This window comes from Parasteatoda tepidariorum, chromosome 1 (genome assembly GCF_982258835.1).
Source record: "Parasteatoda tepidariorum strain Cologne lab strain chromosome 1, Ptep-v5.0, whole genome shotgun sequence".
Taxonomy (NCBI): domain Eukaryota; kingdom Metazoa; phylum Arthropoda; class Arachnida; order Araneae; family Theridiidae; genus Parasteatoda; species Parasteatoda tepidariorum.
Genome location: NC_141755.1, coordinates 68058897 through 68073348, shown reverse-complemented (window position 1 = coordinate 68073348; position 14452 = coordinate 68058897). Strand labels below are relative to the sequence as shown.

Below are 14452 nucleotides of genomic sequence, written 5' to 3'. Positions count from 1 at the left end.
TTCAAGCTCATTGCTAAGAATCGTTCCGATTTCTCATTTTTAAATTTGATAAAGATAACCATAAAATAAGACATTAGTTTATATAAACACATCAACTTTAATTTACTAATCACTTATCAAAAAGATGTATTTGATAATTACTAAAACCTTATGCTCCATCAATTTTATTCAAGACATGGCATTAAGATTCAACATTCTTTATCAGACAGTAAACTAAACAGATATGTATCATTTTACATCATTCGTCAAGAGAGTGCCGGGGAACAAATATCAAGAATAAAAATTCAAGTAGCGAGTAAAAATTAAAGTGTATTTCAATGCCAGTTACCTGGAATCAATGTTTTCAAATATTTAGAATTAATGTTTTACAATATCTAGAATTATTATTTTCTGACGTCTGGAATTAATATCTTTAAAATATCTAGATTTGAGCTCCAGAATATTAAATAGTTACAGAAGCAAAAAATGCAGCAAGAAAGAAGGAAAAAAAATAAACATTCGAATAAAAAGATAGTCTAAGCTATAATTTTTCATGCTTATTGTTAAGAATGATACCAATTTCTCATTTCTAAATTTGATAGAGATTAACATAAAATAAGAAATCAGTTCAAACAAACGCGTCAACTCTAAATTATATTAATCGCTTGTCACAAACTCGTATTTGGTAATTATTAAAAGCTTGATATTCTCCATCAATTTTATTCAAGACATAGCATCAAGATTCAGCATTTCTCAAACAGGCATGTATCATTTTACATTATCAATCCATCAAAAGAGAGCTGATGAATAAGTATTAAGAATAAAAATTCAAGCAACGAATAAAAATTTAAGTGTGTTTTAATGTCAGTTACCTGGAATCAATGTTTTCACACATTTGGAATTATTAATTTACAATGTCTAGAATAATTATTTTCTGATACTTAGAATTAATATTTTCAGACACCTAGAATTAATAATTTTAAAATATCTATATTTTAGCAGCAGAATATTAAATAGAAGCACAAGCAAAAAATGGATGTACAAGAAGAAAAAAAAACATTCAAATAAAAAGACAGTCTAAGCTCTCATTTTTCAAGCTTATTGCTAAGAATGATGCCAATTTCTCACTTTTAAATTTGATAAAGATTAACATAAAATAAGACATCAGTTCATACAAACATGTCAACTCCAATTTATATATCGCTCATCACAAACACGTATTTGATAATTACTCAAACCTTGGTATGTTCCATCAATTTTATTCAGCATTCCTCATCAGACAGTAAACTAAACAGGGATGCATCATTTTACATCTTCCGTCAAAGGAGGGTCGGCGAACAAGTATTAACTTTTTCCGTAACGCGTGTAAAAAAGGAATTCAAATCGTTTGTAAAGCTAAAGTGACAAATGCATCAAATGCAACACCGGAAGCTCTTGAGCGGCGTTGCAAGTTACGCATTCCAGGTTCTTTGCCAGAACGCCACCGACGTTGCCAGAACTCGTCTAATTCGTTCAACCATCGTCAGAGTCATTAATTCTTGTAAATTTCTGCTCTTGGGATGCTAATGGTAGATTTTGGCATCATTAAAAGTTAGACTGTCAATCGGTATTAATTGTTACATTGTTGTTTCTTACGCGATTGAAAAAAAAACAGTGGGTTGTGTTTTGAAGTTAGCCGATAATTATGTTGATGTGTGTTTTGCAGAAAAGGAAGAAATATGGATATTAAAATATATACTTAATATGCGAAAGGGAAAAATACAAAAGATTTTCTTTTGAAGGCTAAATAAGATAACAGTTTAAAAAATAAAAAATGATTTAAAAAGAAAATTTGGTATAAGCTAAGAAAAAGGAAAACTAATCCAAATATTGTTTGTTGTTTGAGAGGAAAAAAATATCGCAAGATAAAAATAAGAATAATTAAAATAATTTCTGTGTTGCAAGAAAAATGCGCAAGTAATGTTAATGAGTGTTAAAAAGAGGTAAATACAAACGATTTTGTTTCCTAGAAGAAAAAGAAAATAAAATAGAAAAAAAATAAAAGAATTTATCAGTAAGTAAAGGAAGAGAATAAAAAAAAAATTATGTACTTCTTTTGAAGACAATTTAAAGAATAAAAAATTATTTAAAAAGAAAATTTTGTATAAGAAGAGAAAAAGGAAAACTATTCCAAATATTGTTTTGAATAAAAAGAGAAATAAATATCGCCAAATAAAAATAAGAATAATTAAAATAATTTCTATGTTACTAGAAAAATTCATAAGCAATGTCAATGAGTGTTAAAAAGGGGTAAATACAAATGATTTTATTTCCTAGAAGAAAAGAAATAAAATAAAATAAAGAAAAGAATTTATCAGTACTAAGTAAAGCAAGGGAATAAAAACACGATATTTTATTTTGTAGAAAGAATTAAAAATGAAAGAAAGTTTTTGAAATAACAAAGTCAAATTAGGTCTAAAATGCATCAGGAAAAAAAAAGAATAGCTACAACAATCGTTTAGTGAAATAATAATTTTTTTAAAAAAAGTAAAGAAAACATTTATTGTTGAGAGAGGAAAAGGAATAACTACACAGCTTTCAGCATAACATGAAATAAACAAAAAAAATTGTATTTAATAGAAATAATTGTATTTTATCTGCAAGGAATAACTATAATATATAAAAAACATCGTTATGCAGAGAAAGTACAGAAATAAAATTAAAAATATATATATCTATGAGTAAAGTACAGGAATTTTTCTTTTGAAGCAAAGGAAAATAAAAACTCATTTTCATTGATTGAAATAATGCTAACACAATTTTAAAAAAAGAAGACGAAATCAGCAGGCTTACTATTGTGAATTTTAATACATGGGCTTTATTTATAGACTCGTTTATTTACTTATTAGGAAAAAAACTCTTAAAAAACCCTTTTTTCATTTGGTAACAATAAGAAACTACACTGAGAAAAAAATTATGGCCAAAACTATAAGAATATGCACTGCTAGAAATTTTTGGGAAAGAATGGTTAAATAACAATTTATTTAATTGTAATTTTTTTCACATCCTAACAAAACAATAAAATTACTATAAATAAAATGGTAATCAGAATGTTAATTGCAAGAGAAAGCGTTTATTAACTACTCACACTTAATACGGTTAAACAACAAGAAAATTACGCACATACTAAGATCACCTAATGAAGCCATTTAGTTCCTGGTAACTGCGTAGATATTATAGTCAAGAGGGTTAATCTGTCAGTCTCATAACCGAAAGAACTGGGATTCGAGTCCCAGCACTGACACCACAACATTTCTTCCATTCCCTTCAACCTTTGAAGAGTTTTCAGTGTTCCTCACTCTGTAATATCCATTATCTCTTGAAAAGCCTAAGTCCTACGGCCAGTTAAATTTTTTACGGTTTTCAAACCATGCTAGCTGTAAATGGTTAATATATGGTTATGGAAACCATAAAATTTCGTATTCATGGTTTTATAACCATACTAGTTGTAAGCGGTTTCAAAACCGAAAAGGTTAAAATTGTTAGACACCGACTGCTGCCTGTCATTTTAATATAATTTTCGAATGAAAATTACTTTTCAGTTTTGTAATTTTTTCTAAATGTGTGGTAATAAGAACAATAATTTGAAAACCAAAATTTCGAACAATTACCATATGAACTGAAAAGTTACCAAATGAATGGTTTAAGCACCGTATAGTTTTTTTCATTAACCAGAATTATGTTGTTTTTTTTTACCAGAAATGTTATTACCATACAGTGCGGTAATTTTACTAGTATAATTTTTTCTCCGTGTATGACAATTTTGCTAACGCATAGCGTGTGTTGGAAGAAACTCTTTATTTATTTACTTATTTTTCTCCCTATGAAGAAATTGTTTTCAGTTTACAATTAAAAAGAATTTATCTAAAAATATATGTACTCGGATGAAATCGCTATTGTTATTTATATATATATCTTCTATTAATCTTTTTATGTTATTTCTTTTCTATAAAACAAATCCTAATTAATTATTACAATCGAAACACTTTCTCATACTTTCAAAAATCCTCATCCTGTTCTTAAATCTATTTTTGGCTCAAGTATGCATAATTAAAAGAAAATACGTTTTTCTCTTTACTCCTTGTGGGAATCACGCGACCTATTTCATAAACCAATAGTAATTTCTAAGATTTCCCTTAACTAGAGACATTTTCGGATTTTTTGCAAGATTTTCCCAGAAGGACTGATCGTCTTGAAAATAATCAAATAAAATTATTTTGCTTTTATTAAAATCCTGCACCTGTTTTCCTTCTCGGTCCGACTGCTACATTTTATATATATATATATATATATATATATATATATATATATATATATATATATATATATATATATATATATATATATATATATATATATATATATATATATATATATATATATATATATATATATATATATATATATATATATATATATATATATATATATATATATATATATATATATATATATATATATATATATATATATATATATATATATATATATATATATATATATATATATATATATATATATATATATATATATATATATATATATATATATATATATATATATAAACCATACTAGTTTTTAACGGTTTCAAAACCGTACAGGAAAAAAAAATTTTTGTTGTAAACTGTAAACTTAACGGTTGATTGGATGGACAGAGTACCACCGGTTATTTTACCATAATTTTGGAATGAACTTTCCTACAACATTATCCTGAGTAATCCTCTCATAATTTGTTTGCAATTAAATTTTTTGAGAATTTTTTTTTTGAGAAATTTCTTTTTCAGAATTTGACAGGTAGGTAGGTGCTTCATTTACGTCGCCTGCACAATAGGCTATAGGCGACGGTCTGAGAAACATCCCTAAGGACGATCCGAAGACATGTCATCACAATTTTGATCCTTTGCAGAAGAGATGGCTCCTCTGCTTTGGTAGCCCGATGGCCTGCACACGCAGCCGGGCAGTATACAGTAGAACATTTTAACGAGGACAGATACCACGCACTCTCGGTCCCTACGCAGGCTGATCAATGTGGTCACCCACCCGCTTACTGACAGCAGCCAGCGATGCTTTACTTCCTTGTTCCACTGGGAACTGTGTCTTTAAGATCAGTCCATTGTGGGACTTCAGAATTTGAAACTTAATGACTTACTCTAGGTATGTCTGAACTCATTGTTTCTTAATTTAAGTTTTGAAATTAATTATGGAGGTGAAAGAGAATTTTCCGTGAAGGGTTTCTCACATGGTATAGCATCTTATTAATTCAGCATACAGCGAGTGAATGAAAGAAGGGAGAAAAAAGCGAAGAAAGAAAGACAAAAATTCAATAAAATGACTAACCAGTGATTGGGTTACTTTATTAGTTAATCAGTGATTAAGTTTAAAAATAAATTGAAAAAAAAGTTTTTAAGCATAACATTTGTAGTAAGGCAGTCAATGACCACAGTTTTATCTTTAACGTTACTATTAAAATTCTAAACATTTTCTTATTTATTTCCTGAAGACTTAATTTATCCATACACTGCATTACTGGTAATTTGGATACATGTATTAAAAGACATTTCCAAAATTAGAAAAGAAAAATGTCGAGTACTTAATTTTCATACATATTTCGTGAATATCATTTACAATTTTAGCAACAGTTACTAGGGTAAATATCTTAAAATTTAGTTAATTTTTTACATTGATTTATAAATTTATGAAAGTAAATCATTGTAATGAAAAAAAAGATAATAGCAAAAATATTGAAAATTATTTTGTTATTATTTATGTATATTTTATTAGCTTCAACATTTTTATTCTCATAGCACTATTAAATTAAAAAAATTTTTGAAACAAAATAGCTGTTACAATTGGATAGATCAATTTTCAAAAAAGTAAAAAAAATAAAAGTTTTAAGTTATTTTCTTATACTAAACAATAATTGCAAAGTTTAGTATTCTTTAATCAAAAAAATTAATTTATTACAATTTTTTTGGATAAATTTATTACCCTTTTATTAATTTTTTTTAAAAAAAATGTAATTTATTTAATGATTTATGAAAGTAATTTTTTTAATTTATATTAATTGTAAAGGAATTTTCATAAAATAAATTAAAATAATTTTGGCATCAAGCAAATGTATTTATTGACATATATATTAACCAGACGCATATTATGATTAATAAAATTGTTAAAAATACATGAGCTAAAACAACAGTTTTTTTAAACAAATTTTAAATCATTTTTTTTTTCTTTTTTTATGAAGACATGATTTCCAATTTTAGTATTCTGAATAAATTTATTGTAACTTTCATAACTTTTTTATAAAAAAACTATTAAAAATGCTAGTTTATACATATTCGTTTACACATATTAGTCAATATCAATTAAAAAGATTTTTATTAAGTTAATGAAAATGTATTTGCAATCAATTAAAGTATCAATGTTAGATGTATTAGTTAAATTGATCTTAAATACATATATATTTCCTATTTTAATGTTCTTTGCAAATAATCACTATAACATTGTTAATGGATTATTATTAAAATTGTCTAAGATAAATATAAAATAATTATAATCAAAAAAATTTTTTTATGAAAATGTAAAAAGACTCATATTTTTCACTTTCTTTCAGTAGAGACTAATGCTAATGCAATTCCGTTATTGAGGTAAAGTATAGTAATTTTCAATTCCCTTATAAAAAATTAAAACTTCTTTTTCTTTCTGCATAAAAAATTAAAAGGAAAAAACTGGCAAAACTTGTTTACAGTTTTACAATGTAGTTTACAGTTTCACAACTCAGAAACTCGTGTAATATGGGACAGTTTAGCTCGTAGATGAATTAATTGCTCTTACTTCTTCTCCCACTTTTAAAAAATGATTTTTTTTTCTTTTTTTGTTTTTTTCTTTCTTTCTTTGTTTCCTTTACGTATATATATATATATATATATATATATATATATATATATATATATATATATATATATATATATATATATATATATATATATATATATATATATATATATATATATATATATATATATATATATATATATATATAGAGAGAGAGAGAGAGAGAGAGAGAGAGAGAGAGAGAGCAGAATAAATACAAAAAACACGAAGAAAATTAAGAAAAACAATAAGTTTCATTTATTGCGCATAAGCTGCAAGTAAACAGAACTCATAAGATAAGTTCAAAATGAAGATAATACAAAGGAAAATTACAGACATATGAAAAAAAGGGGGGGAAAGAAAAATAATAATAAAAAATAACAAACAACTGGGGGGGGAGGATAAAATTTTTAAAAAATCCGGAAAATAAAAGATATAATCTTTTCATCAGCCCACACGATCATATCCGCAAAAACGAGTGCGCATTATTAATATATATCAATAATGCGTTATATTAATAATTAATAATCAAATTTGCGTGAAGTAAATTAAAATGAATTGAATCAATTATTATTAATTATAAAAATAAATTTAAACTAATCATAATTACAATTTTTTACTCGGAAAATAAAAAATGGCTCATAATTTATTTTTTTATTATTTTTCGTTGAGATTAACGGTAATGCGATTCCGTTGTCAAGTCAAAGTGTAATAAATTTGAATTCCCACAGCAGAAATTTTTCTTTCTTTATAAAGAATTAAAAGAAGAAAAAAATCTTGATGCAAACTTGTTTACGAGTGAAGAGTTTTTCTCCGAAACTCTAGTCCCATGGGACTTTTCAGTACACAGATGAATTACTCTTACTGATCCCGAAAAGTTTCTTAACAAGGATCACTCATTAAAGAAGATCGTTCGAAAAAGGAACCAGGCTTTTTGGGCCTTCTAAATTAAGAAGCCCGCCTGTGTCTCAATCTATTCTTATCTGGTATAAAGTTGGGTTCGTTCCTTCGCTCCGACTTGGAAAGAAGGAAGATGAAAATAAAGCCACGCTTTTCGCCTTCATAAATATGATTACATATGTGTAAATTAGGTTAGAAACAGCAATCATTCTTTTTCTTCTTTTTTTCATAGGAGAAGTTAAGTGTGAAAGAATAATGGACCATGAATGTTTATTCATCACAGGAGATTATTCTTCAAATAAAACTGAATTGGATTTGGAATTACGCAACGGAAAGGATTGTTGATAAGTTTTTTTGTCAGTTAAATTACATTTCAGATTTGATGAATCAATCATTAACTATCATTAGCGAACATAATATCAAAACATAATATCAAATAAATATGTTGACGCAATATCAAAATAGTTATCATTAACTTTTATGAACAAATTAAGGTTTCTAATTGCCCAGAGCAGCATTAAATGCATGTATAAATTGAGTTAAAACAATTTTATTATATAATCATGCATTTTTGAGTAATCATACATTCAATTTTGGAATTACATTCCAAGCATATTAACGATCAACCATTCAAATTTATTTAAAACTGTGTTATTTGTCTCATTCTTTAAATATTTAAAACGTTTTGATAAAGTAAAATTATGTTTAAGAAACAACTTAGAACTCTATTAACAATAATATATACTGCTATAAAATTCCTTTTTATAACTTACCTTTTTAATTAATAGTTAAAATTGTGATAACAAACATTAAAACAGAATTAATCAATCTTAAAAAAGTATAAATTAAATCACGGAGAAAAAAATTCTGATTAAATTACCGTACTGTATGTCAATGACATCCATGGATATAAAGACCATAGTTCTGGTTAATAAAACTAAAATATCTAGTATTTAAGCCATTCTTTTGGTAATTTTTCCATTCATATGGTTTACCGAAAATACTGGTTTTTAAAATTGTTCTTATTACCTCACATTTAGTAAAAAATACAAATCATGAAAGTAAATTTAACCAAGTATATGTTTTTTTTTTTACTAAGCTATCGTGATAAAATTATCAAATTTTGCCTCATTTGCCAATTTTTATCACATATTGTAAAACCATATTTTATAGTTAATTTGCTAATTTTACCGAAGCTCTTCTGAAAGAATGGCAGACTATTTTGGTGCTTCCGTAAATCCAGAAACATGGTAAATTTTAAAATATTATTGCAGTTTTATCTATACTTTAAAAATGCACTTTAAGTAAAAAAACTTTTTTTTTTACAATCAAACTTTTACATAAATTGTTAAATCTGAATTTATAAGAGTTAAAACTGTACTGATAAAGGTTTGAACTGTACTAATAACATTTCCGTAAAAAAAACATTCTATTTTAATTTTAAATATTTTAAAGTAGTTGTTAAAAGTAACAAAACAAAACACAAGTTAAAGCTAGCAAAAGTTAAAGTTCCACTAAAAAGTTAAAACCGTATTAATAAAACTTAAAACTGTATTAATAATATAATAATCTAAAATAATTTATTTTTATAACCAAACTTTTCAAATTAATTTAATAAAACTGAAAATTGTTTTAATTACATTTAATTAGGCAATTTATATATTTATGATCAAACTTTACATTAGCTTAGAATTATTTTTTGTTAAGTAGATTGTATTAGTAAATTTGGTTAGAGTTATTTAAAAATTACTATGAATTGGAATTAGAAGAAAAGAAAGATAAAATAAATTTTCACCATCTTGCTTTCATATGAACATTTGTGTAAATATATCATGAATCATAAATACTTTTCTTCGCTTTTGTCTTAAAGTTAATTATTAAAAGTCTAAGGATCACTAATTAATCTTTCACGTTATAATCGTTTTACAGTTCAAAGCATTTCTAATAGATTCTTTATGAATTAAATTACCACTCAATTTAAAGTGAGAGCTGTACCAAACTAAATAACATTTAAATGCAAGTTAAGTAAAAATTATCTTACTAATTGTATGTCTTAATTAATTTAGTACTATTTATTGCAGCAATCATAATTCTTCAAAATAGCCTTAAAATAAGTTTAGGTTATAACTGTTGTATTAATCACAAGTTACAATGCTTTACTAATCAAAAGTGAAAATTAGCTTAAAACTATTAAAATTGTTTTATTTATCGCAGATATAAACCAAGTTACATCCACAATGTAAAAAAATCCGTATCAAATTACAGTACTCAGAGTGTCGGTACTGTTTATCGTAAAATCCATTTTTAGTTGGAACTTGTCATGGACGAAAGAAGTCTGATCAACCCTAATTTTTACACTAATTATTACCGTAAAATCTCTGAATCACTCTAATTTGATAACAACAACTGTAAAATTTAAGGTACATTATTTTACGAGGAAAATGGAGTTTACAATAAATTGCATTTTATAGTTAACTTATTTTACGGATGATGCGCAAAAAGTGTATTTCACAAATCGTAAGTGGATACCAAGTTAATACTGTCTTATTTTTTGTGTGACTTAGAAGATTTTCAATTATGCAGGAAAAACATTTTTTTTAACTTACTTATTAATCATATGTGCAATTACACATGTAAAATTTCGTACCAATTTTGCGTACTAATCATAAGGAAAAATTTGGTTTGCGCTATCGTGATAATCGCATGCGTAAATTAAGTTAGAATCGTATCATTAATTTTAAAAGTAAAGGCTACTTTACTGATAAAATGCAAAATTGGTTAGATCAGTTATGTTAAGCATAGGTTTAAATTAATTTATAATTATTTAGTAACAAGAGTAAGTTATTTCATGACTATTTTAATGATTTATGTCATCAAGCTATCAAATATGTTAATCATTCGTCTAGGAAAATTTAAAAATGACGTTGCAGTGCCATGATAAATGTTATGTTATCATTTTGTCATGCCATCTCAATAATAGCTATGCATCCCATGCTCAATTTCTCTGTTCGCAAATTCTTGCCACTCATGATCTTAAAAACCTTAGATTTAAGGCTGTTTTTCGAAGCTTTTTCATTAGTGAAAAAGCTACAACCCATGAACTGACAAGACAAAGAGGATAGAGTGACTTGGGTTATCTTTCCATCAATGACTTTCCTATACGTGTGCTGTACCCAGCCACACTGACCACTGTACTGAAGTAAAATATCTGCAATAGGAGACTGATTAGGACTTAGAGTCTGTTTGCCATTGAGCTAAACCAGAGAGGCTTTTTCTTCATATAATACATACTATGTTTAGCTTCACTGAAGGAGAAGTCCAACGGGTTTGTATTCACCTGAATCCTAGTCTTCTGGAGTGGATTCAAAATTGCAAGGCAACATTACCGCAAATCCAATATGGATCAGCTGTTCATCGCAGGTACACTGTAAAATCTGTGCTGCAATACTTATCCGAGTTAGGTGTTTAAAAACTAAAATTTATGTGAATAATTACTTTATTTCATGTTAATACTCAATTCAACGTTCATACACATTTCAAAAGATTTAGTTCAAACTTAACACAAATAACTGATAAAGCTTACAACAATCTGCAGCGTTGGTGAAGAAGATTGTGATTTTCACAACTCCGTAAATTTGGCAAATAATTATTGTATTTTTTAACTGTTTAACTCATTTCAAGGTGAAATCAGGATAGGGCATGTTTTAAACGTGTAATAAATGCTTTTGAACCATTATTAGAAGTTTAAAGGTGAATAATTTTGTAATACCAAGATAGTGACAATATAACGGTTTGTTTAAATAAAGTTAACTAATGAAATGTGAGTTCTTCTTGTCGAATTAAATTGAAAAAAACTGATTAGAGCCTATTTAAAAGCAAGTAAATTTCGATCATCTAATCAAGAATAATGATTATGCTCAATTATTTGCCAAGTAATTTCAATCATTTGGTCTGATTTATTCAGCAAACTACTCAAATAAAATGTTATAAAATGCAAGTATGTCTTTAGTTGCTTAATAATGCTATTTATGTTCTAATAACACTTACAAAAATCTGCCTATTGTATAAAATAATTTTATGAAATTTAACTTCAATTCACTTAGGTTTGGTTTGGATCCTTTCTTCTCTCTCTGTGCTAAGTGTATATTTGAGTAGCAAATTAATTTTATTTTAAGAAATATTGTATATATGTTTGGAACATTGGAACTCTTTTGGGGTTAGCGAACACTTAGTGAAACATCACTTTGCCGTAAAGTAGTATCCAGGTACACGGAAATTTTTTTATAGTATAATAAAATAAAGAAGTATAGCTGGTATTAACAAATCTTATTTCTTTGAACTTCATTGTGATATCTTAAGAGGTGATTCAGGGAAAAGATTCATAACGATTGTCACTCGAGGTGCCACAACTTGCAAAACTGTTGCTTTGACGTAATTAGCGTTTGGTTCAGTTCCAGTGTTGGAAACAAATGATTGAGATGTCACGCACCTTTAATTTATCTTCCTGTTGTGAGAAACTTTAGAAACGGCAGGAAAATGGCAATGAAAGGAAAAAAGCAACGTAAAACGAATTAATAAAAAATAGTTAGCACATTATTTACTAATTAACATTGTTTTTGTTAGTTTACTCTTTTTATGAAATTTTTAGTCCATCTTTTATTTTACAATAACTTGATATGTTAATGCCAAAATTTTTAAGTTCTATGCGTGCAACAAAATTGAACTCTTGTTCCAAAAATTAGCTCTGTTACAAGTCATTCAACTGCATACAGGGTGTTTTGAGCTGGATAATTTTTTCGAATTTAGAACAGGAGAATGGTTAAAGTTAACAAAACAATAATTCTGCTGAAAATTCAATGGGCAAAAATTTTCCTTCTTTCCAACAGGATTTTACTTTTATTTATAAAAAAATATTCGACCAATGCAATTCTATTGCAATTTTATTTTCATAGAGTATTCCATTTAAAGGTTTCAAAAAACTATATTATGACTTTCAATCATTTTCTCTAATTAACTGGGTATTTTTGTGCAGTGCCATCTGCTGGAAAACTTTGAACTGATACCATATGTGTGAGAGGAAAAATGTATTCCTTATCAGATAAATTTGCTGCAAGGATAGATTTTAACCTAAATCAAATTCCCGTAATAAATTTTGAAAACCGTCACTCTGATTTAGAAGACCCTTTTTAGTTATTTTAATATAAAATCAGGAGCATTAATAGAGACCTTAATGAATAAAACAGATATGAAAGAACATTAAACCTTTTCGAATGTCACGTTCGAGCTTTTCAACCCTACCGATTTCAATATAAAGCATATTGTATATTAAGCTCATTCAATATCCTGTAATTTTAAAACCAAAAAAGTCCAAGAAGAAGCAATATGATTTTTCTTCTTGAGAGATTCTTGGACTAAAGTGTCAATTTTGATCACAATTGATGTCTTAGAATATAATTAATAGAATTCTAACTATTTCAATCTTGCTATTTAGTTAGAATTACTGAACTTAAAACCAATATTTGCTTCAGCTATTTCTTCGTGATCTTTTGGTAGCTAAACTACTAACCAGTAAAATCAGTGACTCAAATCTTTGTGGGACAGGACAAGGGTTCTGGTTTGAAAAATAAAATATAGACTGTTGCACATTAGTGGAAACAAATTGAATAAAGTAGTACTTTAGCAGGTATTTTGAGTGATTCTGATATTGAGAGTTTAAGGAATTAGTCTTGAAATACTAATTATTTAATTAAGTTCTATTAAAATTCAGCATTTGAGCGTAGCTTCAAAAAAGCTAAATTTGTGCCAGTTAATTATTATTTATCTCCTTTGTTTTATTCCATTGATGAAAATTTCATCTAGTTCAATTCAAAATTTTTATGATGATCGAACAAAGTCAAAGTTTCAAGGGTATTTAAACACCAGTAGTTTTGGTGTTTTTACAACTGTTAGAAGATAAACAGCTCATAATTAATCATCTTAGATTTAAAAAAAAATTTAAAAAAAAACACTTTTATCTTTTCAATTGAGCGGTGACAGAGGTGAATATATCATTAAAACAAAGTTCGGTTTATTCCATTCGTCAATTTTTCTGATTTGTGTCACAACGACGTAAAAATGATGCTGTCGTCAAGGAAGAATTCCTTCCCGAAGCTGGATATGTTTCGTTCTACATAAATTTCGTTAACTATCAGCTCTCTTTTATGAATATGTTACACTTTTTCATATGCTTTTCAGAAATCACATTTTCCATGACTTTATAAACTCTTTAAGCTATAATTTTACCATATCGGACTAGAACTTTCATAAAAGCTTACATTTTCCAATTCCTAATTTTTTTAAAACAATTTTGACGAATGAATTTATATTAAAGTCTGAATTATAAATCATTTGGCACTTGCCTATATGACAAGCGCAGTAATACAATGCAACATTCGATAGAATGTAACATTTAATATAATAAAATTGGAAAAAAATAATATAAAAAAATTGTTACCTTTCTTCCTTGTGCTATCATCTTTCTGGCTTAAAAACATTTCTTCAAAAATCTCTTATCTTCTTCGTATAAATCTTTTACAGAGAAATGTCCCACTATATTAGCACAGAATAAATTTGCTACTAGTACTGTCTACTAGTACTATAAATTATCCACCTCTACTTAGTT

At 26.8% G+C, this 14452-nt stretch overlaps 1 protein-coding gene across 2 annotated transcripts in view; it reads right to left on the bottom strand.

The window, feature by feature from the left end:
• LOC107456536 (uncharacterized) overlaps positions 1–14452 on the bottom strand; it is a 138454-nt gene that overhangs the window by 65517 nt on the left and 58485 nt on the right. The window contains exon 1 of one of the 2 annotated variants that reach the window (XR_011636575.2): positions 1218–1910. The exons of the other annotated variant lie outside the window; for it this stretch is intronic. The gene's annotated coding sequence lies outside the window, so the exon portion shown is untranslated. Of the gene's footprint in view, positions 1–1217; positions 1911–14452 lie in introns of those variants that run through there. 2 annotated transcript variants of the gene reach the window in all.